Genomic DNA, 8,817 nt, shown 5'->3' with positions numbered 1-8,817 from the left:
TCACCCCTTAACAAAACCTTCAGCCAGAATAGCCAAGAGGATGATGCATCTCAGCTTCCTCCTGAGGTCCCAATCATTACACATGCCAGTCTTCAACCAACTTGACTCACTCCATGGCCCATAACTTCCTGGTTCCTCAGTATCACAGTTTTGGGGGGGGGGGGGGGGGGGGGGTGTGTGTGTGTGTGTGTGTGTGTGTGTGGGTGTGTGTGTGTGCGCGCACTCTAATGACACACTGGGGAATCCCTTGTAAGGAAATTCCCAATTGTTGAGAAGGGCTAGCTTCCCTGGGACAATTCCGTTGGGTTGGGGACATTTCTACAAAGCAGTTTAAATCACTTTGATGGTTCTGCCAGTTTTACCTAAGAGTTAGAAAAAAAGAAAGTACTTTAACTCTGAGTAACTATTTATAAAATGCACACTGAGTCTTGCGTACTTAGAATCCCTCCGGTGCAGGAGGAGGTCACTCGGCCCATCGAGACTGCACCAGCTCTCCGAAAGAGCATCTCACCCAACTCCCCACCTAATCCCCGTAACTTTACGTGTTTACCCTGCTAATCCCCCTAACCTACGCAACTTGAGACACTAAGGGGGGAATTTAGCATGGCCAGTGCACCTAACCTGCACATCATTGGACTGTGGGAGGAAACTGGAGCACCTGTAGAAAATGCAGATATAGGTAGAATGTGCAAACTCCATATAGGCAGTGGCCAAAGACAGGAATCGAACCCTGGTCCCTGGCGCTGTGAGGCAACAGTGCTAACGACTGTGCCATCATTTGGGACCTTTATACACCTTATTTTAACTTTTTTCTTAATAAAATTCAAATTGCTAAATGCCAAATTGAAATTGAATTCGTGTCATATGGATTATTGGTCCAAGACATTGAATTATTTTTCCACTAAAGTAACCATTACACCACTAATTGAAACATCCTAAAGATGTGACAGTTTGGGATAAGTTAAGAGCTTACCTAGGTCTTTCTATACTAATTTACCGGTTAAGCCATCAAGGATGGCTTGTTTTGTTCCACATACATTTTTTTGAATGATTCAGATTAATTTTGAACAAACATGCGTGAAGATGAGTAGGAGGCAACAGTTAATCCTGGCAATGAAGCAAGATTAGGGTGTAGTAAAAAAATGCATTCTTTGAATTATATCTCTGAATCGACTAATCACAGACAAAACTTATGTAAACCAGGGACATTTTATTTTCTTGCCAGTTTCTTCCAAGAAGTCTGTGAAGGGTGAAGAGTGAAGGTCAGTGCAAAAAGGGAGGTTCCCCTGATGGTTCAGCAAATTTATACATCAAGTAGCTGAGCAGAAAGTCCAGGGTGGTCCTAACTTTAGTTCCCTGCTTGTGCTGAACTAGCTGACCTCAGCAGAGACACTAGAATTGGCCTCAGTATCCCTGGACTAGAGGTGGTAAATCAGACAGAGTTAAAAGTCTGGACGTTCTGCGAGGAGTTTCCACATTTTCTGCCATAACTTTGAAAGAAATTCTAAAGAATGTCTGTGACTCTGTTTTGCCAGCAATTGGCAATGTACGACAAACCTTGTTGGAAAAGTGTGTAGAGAAGTTGCTGAGGACAATCTGAACTTGTTTATAATGACCCAAATAACACAGTCTGTTAATCACTTAATAATACTCACTTAAGGAGTAAGGAAAGTGTCCAGCATCTCTAAACAATACCCCAAGAAGGAATCAACATCACGCAAATTAGGTAAGAGAGCCAAAATATAGGAAGAAGTAAAACTCAAAAGAAGATTCAGCTGTCTTTCAAAATCACCCATCTCTTCATAATGTCTAACCATGACTCCTCTGTCCTTGCAAACTACCACTTCATCCCCAAAGCCCTCAAAGAGGATGCATCCATTCAAAACCACACCCATTTTCCCCATAATTCAGTTTGAATCCTTCAAACTGTTTTTATGCTTGCCACAGTATCAAAATGGCTCTCACCAAAATCACAGATGGAATCCCCTGTGACTGTGGTGCACTATCTCTCCTGATGCTTCTTGACCTGTCTGCAGTCTTTGATGTATTTGGCATTCCAACCTTTTCCATTACCACTTCTCCCATGTCCAGTTGAATGAGACTGTTCTTGCTTCACTCAATCCTTACTTATCCTATTGTAGCCTGAAAATCTTCCAAAATTGCTTCTATTCCCAACCAGCACTGTCACCAAGGTTCTATCCTCGACCCTGCCCATATTTTTCATCTACATGTTGCCCCTGAAGACAGTTCAGGCTCCACATGAAGACTGACAGTACTCAATTCTAAATCACCACCATCTCGATCAAGCCTTCCAATACCTTGTTATCAGACAGCTTGTCTGCCATTGAGTAGTGCATGATAAGAGAGGGAGGGCTGCACGATGGCACAGTGGTTAGCACTGCTGCCTCACAGCATCAGGGACCCAAAACTGCTCATAATACTCTAAATGGTGTCTGACCAGAGACTTATACAGCCTCAGAAGTACATCCCTGCTCTTGTGTTCTAGTCTTCTCAACATGATTGCTAACATTACATTTGCCTTCGTAACTGCCTACTGAACCTGCACGTTAACCTTAAGAAAATCTTGAACAAGGACTTCCAAGTCCCTTTGTGTTTCTGATTTCCTAAGCATTTTCCCATTTAAAAAATTGTCTATGTCTCCATTCCTTCTCCCAAAGTGCATAACCTCACACTTTTCCATATTGTATTCCATCTGCCATTTCTTTGCCCATTCTCCTAATCTGTCAAAGTCTTTCTGCAGCCCCCTACTTCCTCAATACTACCTGTCCCTCAACACACGTTTGTATCATCTGCAAACTTAGTAACGTGTCTTTAGTTCCTTCCGCCAAATTGTTAATGTATATTGTGAAAAGTTGTGGTCCCAGCACTGACCTCTGAGGCAGACCACTAGTCACCGGCTGCTATCCTGAGAAAGTATTTGGTGTTTGCACATACTCCCTATGTCTGCCAGAGTTTCCTCCCACAATCCAAAGATGTGTGGGTTAGATGGATTGACCATGCTAAATTGCCCCTTAGTGTCCCAGGTTAGGGGGATTAGGCAGGGAAATATGTGGGGTTACAGAGTTAGGATATGGGTGGGATGCTCTGTGGAAGTCGGTGCAGACTCAATTGGCCGAATGGCCTGCTTCTGCACTGTACAGGAGTCTACGATTCCACCCCGCGCCCCAGCCCATCTGCTGCCAAAATCCTCATCAATAGTTTTGTTACCTCCAGTCTTGATTCTTTCAAAGTTTTTCTGGCTGAACTCCCATCTTCCATCATGTATAAATTCAAGGTTCTTTAAAACTCTGCTGACCATGTCCTAACCAACAGCAAGTGCCATCATTCTTGGGCATGCAATCTTATACTGATTTCCAGTTCATCATCAGAACCTAATTTTATACTTCTTATCTCCCATGATCTCAACTCTTCCCATTCCTGCAATCTCCTCCCGCCTTACTACTCTGACAACCAGCATCCTTCCAACTCATGCATCATCCACTTATTTTGTCCCACCACAAAAAGCCACACTTTCAGTCGTATAAGCTCTAAGTTCTGGAACTCCCTTCACAAATCTCTTTTCTTGATCTCTCTCTTCATATAAGATGATACTTAAAACCTTCTTTGTTGAACAAGCTGTTGGTGAGAAGTTCATATATCTCCCCTTTAGGCTCAAAGCCAATTTTCCTCTCCTGTGAATCATTTGATACTTCTGTTGGATGAAACCAAGTCTGGGTATTTGATTACAGGGTTAATAGAAAACTGAAGAGCTAAGTGTGGTGTCTTTATGAAAATACAATGAGATGTAAACTGCCCCAGATTCTGTGGATCATTCCACTTACATTGTTGAAAAAATTGTTTATCTTGCTTCCCAGCAATGATGAAATTCCATTATGCTGTCCCATAATTTATTCTGAAAGTTCATGGTCTCCCTAAAAGGCAGCAGTAGCAGCTTTGCTGTGGATGGCAGCTGAAGGGGAAGGGTGAGTGGGTAATGGTAAGAGGTGGGCCATTTGACGGATGCTGCTAGAAATGGTACAATTTGAAATAATAGCAGTAGAGGTGGGATTGTGAGGGAAATACATATTCACAGTGAAAGTTGGAAAAAAGTTACATGTGACAGTGTTTCTTTTTCTTAATCTCTTTTTCAGTTTGTTATTTTTCTGGTGCTTCTTATCTTTGTTTTGTTTCCTGACCAAGACACAAAGTTATAACTTACTTTCATTTCACTGCTTTTCGTTGATTCTTGTTTTTTCTTCTGTTCAAATCACTTTCTGGAAATCTTTCACTTTAAATGTATTTCCCTCCCACAATTCCTTTTCTACCTTTTCTTCCCCATACTCTCTTCTCTGGCGATTCTGTATCAGCTACCACAAACCAAAAATGTAACGCTGTAATGAAACGTCTTTAAAATGAAGCAACCTCGTCTATCTGCACCCCCATTTCACTTGATTTGTGCTGGCAGACAGTTTGTGAATTGCTGCACGCCTGACATGAACCTGTCCAAGTGCCAATCCTCATATGCAGGGTTAGGCAGCAAATACTGGTGGGTTCTTTGTTTTACTGATGGGTTCTTTGTTTTACTGATGGGAAGTGAAGGGAAATGATGGAGTATAATAACTAAGGCTGATCCTTTCCCAACAATTGTCCACACTTTCCTTACAAGGAGCAATAGACAAGGGAAATGTGTACTAACTTTCATTTTCCACCAAAGCTTTGGATAGAATCGTAGAATCCCACCAGTGCAGAAGGAGGCCATTTAGCTCACCAAGCCTGTACCGACAACAATCTCACCCAAGCCCCATCCCCGTCACCCCAAGAACTTACTCGGCTAATCCCTGAGGGGCAATTTACCATGGCCAATTAACCTGAACCACACATTTTTGGAGTAATGGAGGAAACCGGAGCATGCAGTGGAAAGCCACGCAGACACAGCAAGAACGTGCAAACTCCACACAGTTAGCCACCCGAGGCCGGAATTAAACCTGGCACTGTGGGGCAGCAGTGCTAACCACTGTGCCACCGTCATGACCATATTTACTACCCAAAGCACCTCCAGATCATCAGTCAATAATGGTCCTACCTGCCTGCTCATCTGACTGAGATCAATAAAATATTCAAACCAAGGACTGATCCTGCTTAGGTTCTATCTTATAATTTATCAGACACAATGTGAACCTCTCACTGTACATTTTTAAATGTATGTTTATGATGACAACAAGATTCTAATGAGAATACGAGTTTCATGGCCTAATGGGAAAATGACAATCTGGTTTCAAAACAGGAATTCAGAAGAAAACCCAACAGAAGAGATGATATTAAAATACCATAGTCAATCACTATCTGCCAAATGACTTTGCCTTACAAGTCTCTGCCCCCTAATCTATTAGCCATTGGAATGCATTTATTGATTGATATTAAAAATCTTAGACCCGCATAATTCCTGTTGTCATATTTTTGTTACAATTTTGTTTCAATATTTTCCCCCATGATAAATTCTTACGCCGAAGTGTATAATCAAAAGGACTGCAACATTACATTCTGCACCCTCTCTTTTCCTTCTCTATATACGATATGCTTTATCTGTATAACGCGCAAGAGACAATACTTTTCACTGGATACTAGTACATGTGACAATAATAAATCAAATCAAATCAGCAGTGTAAACTTTGAAAAGATCTTGATTCGCGGGCCCACATTTGGTTGGCCCAATTCTTCACAAGGGTCACGTACAACGCACAACTGTCAAAATGCTGGTGTATTCTAAAGTCATGAGCCTCCCAAAGCCAAGGTAAGACCCAAAATTACCATCAAACTACTGGCCGACATTGCTGTAATCAGTCTGCTTCAACATAGCAGAGTGTCTAATCATAAGCAGTTCAAGCCAGAAGCGAAGAACGTTCTGAGTGCGTAACAGGCAGGCTTACAACATGGAAGAAATAGGTGATAAGTTCCTTGCATTAAATATTTTCATTGAAAATAGCTTTTAAAGGAATTTTAAAACAGCGGTAATTTTCCATGACTTCACTGCAGCATATGGTACAGATCGGCACATTCATCAAAATATCAAGAGTTGCCCTACCCACCCATTATTGACACTATTGAACCGACACATCAAGACAGATGGTTCAGGATATATATGGGTGACAAGGCTAGAGCCTGGAAGAAATAAGACTATCCCAGGGGTCTGTCTTGCCCAATCCTGTTCAATTTGTGAACCAACAACCAACCCCAGCCTGGTTCCAGAAGTTGCAAATGAAAGATAGATGCATATTATGCAATGATACCATGCTTTTAAGAAATATACCTATATCATGTTTCTTGTAAGGGATAGGTTTAAAATTCAGTTCTGTTTTACACAGTGCCAAACTGTCTGGGCCCCAGGTAGCTCACAGGCTGAGAATACAGGCTAATGATTGAAATTAGCTAGGGATTTATTTGTTTTAATCTGAGTTAATGCACTTTTGTTTACTTGGCTTCTCCCCTGGTGTTTCAGAGTAGGGTTCTGATTAGTTTGATTGACAGATGATCATGTGCTTAAGGGGAGGATCTAAGCTTACAGGGAAAAGCAGAAAGTTACTTCCAGGTTCTGAAAGAAACAGGAGGTGTCTGTCTCTTTCCTTCTCTCAGGAGACTGCTGTTTGGGATCTGTTGGGAGAAATAGGTCTCTCTCTCCCTCCCGAGGCTCTAGAATTGGCAGCCCAAGTGCAAGCATATAAGCCTGTGTGTTGCTAACTGATTTTCAAGAGGAATTTAAATCTATAAGAGGAATATTGCTTGAACGTTTATGCTGGAATTCTACTGCCCCGTCTGCCATGGATCAGAGCAGGTGAGGGGCAGACAATGGAAATATCCAGTGACCTCGGATGGGATTTTCCAGTTTCGGGTCAAGCAAGGCTGCTCATAGACAGCGATAGCTTAGCAGTTAAGAATTGTATTTTGTCATGTTTAAGCATTTCAATTGGTAAGAGTTAAACTAATTCATCTGTTATAGTTAAACTGTTTTGTTATATACAGTTTTGTTTTACTAAAAGCTTCCTAGTGTGTCAATAGAGTCACACCTGGAGTGAAACATTAATGTCAAAATAGAAAAACTGTTGGAGTCTAGGCAGGTTCCATAACAAACCTTGGGGTTTCTGATCTGGTACCTCAACAATTACAAAACCAGCCAACTACCAAAACCAAGCACCTATAAAACTGTCTTTAGCACATTCCACCTCCACAAGCACTAAGAGAAAACTGAACATCACTCTGGTTGACCAGAGACTGAAACATGATCCCCACCCATTTATCCAGGTGTCAGCCTTGACAGAACCCCATGTACAGACAGCACCTCATCAATACTGTAGAAAAAATTAAAACACCACAATAACCTCCTCAGTGAATTCGTCAGAATCTCATGGAAATCACAGGTCAAGATCTTAAGGACTCTTGCAATCATGTACTCAACTGCAGAATACTGTAGTCCATTATGGTACAATCTGCATACTCCAAACCTATTGATGAGCAACTCAACTCAACAATGTGCATCATCATTGGTACTCTTCAATCAACTCAACTTCTCTGGCTCCAAGTACTGAACAATATTCCTACCCATAACTCCTCACATCAGAAGGATCTCCTCAACCCACCAGCAGAATGCAATTCCGTCATGCCGTTTTATATGGTTAAACCCACCACCAAGAGGAATAACAGCCGAGGACCTACGGCAGGAGGAATGATAGGGGGAAAATATCTAACATAAGCTACTCTGTCATTGCAGAAATGACTTTTTGTCCACTCTGCATTTTCACAGCAATAATGGGTCTTCTTAACCCATTCCCAGATGGGCCAAAGCCTATTTGTGCAGCCATCCAGGCTACAGCTCCGGTGCAGTTCAAACAATGACTCACATTATCAAGAAGTGTCTACCTGAAGGCAGGCTCGAAGAACTCATTTAGCCACTGGCAAAGCTTTTGCTTGGCTCTGTGACTATGCACGTGCTAAGTAGTGTAAATTGGCCACTCTGTAATCTGAAGTGTTGCTGTAGTGATATTCAGTATTACATCCCCTTGCTATTCAGCCTGTATTACCTGATCATATGCCTATGATCAGGTCAAATCTTTAGATTTTGCAAATTCCTGATTTGGTTCTGCTATTTAACTATAAATAAAGATTTTTAAAAATTAAAGTACTATATTAAAAAAAAGTCTGTCTCAGTTTTAATGTATCACATTAAAATTGGGACAGAGTCACTTCCTCATTCACTAACCCCACTTCACCTGAAGATTAGCCTGGTCTTTGACTCTCTGTATGCCACATCGTAAGAAATCTGCTGGCATACGCATGGCATTTATAGTTATAATTGAACAATGCAACTCAATTAACACAATGTTCTGTATGCCTTTAGCACAGTGGTTCTCAAAGTGTGGTCCGCTAGCTGATCCAAAATGCAAGAAACTGACACGTCAAGGCCATTGAGGAGAACAGGCCAGAACCTCCATCCCCACCACTCTCAGATGTCACCTAACCAGCCCAGCTCCCATGTGTCCAAAACAAGTCGTTACAAGTGCAAGCAACAACATAGTTTTACAAAGAAGATTTCTGTTAACGTTACACCAAGCAACTTTGAGATTGGATTTTCAACACTCGAGGGGCTGGTAACGAAGAAGACGAGCCAGCTGGATGTGGAGCCCAACACGAGCCTTAAGCTCTTCAACTTGGAACTAGACATCAGCTCACTGATATCTCATGAAATGCAATATCCATCACCCACTCACAATGCATGCACTATCACTTGTTACTGCAAAAAATAATTCTGTTGAATATTTTTGCAGT

The sequence above is a fragment of the Carcharhinus amblyrhynchos genome, chromosome 20, assembly GCF_965287045.1.
Source record: "Carcharhinus amblyrhynchos chromosome 20, sCarAmb.v2.hapA, whole genome shotgun sequence".
In the NCBI taxonomy this organism is placed as follows: Eukaryota; Metazoa; Chordata; class Chondrichthyes; order Carcharhiniformes; family Carcharhinidae; genus Carcharhinus; species Carcharhinus amblyrhynchos.
Note: the sequence above shows the minus strand (reverse complement) of the source record.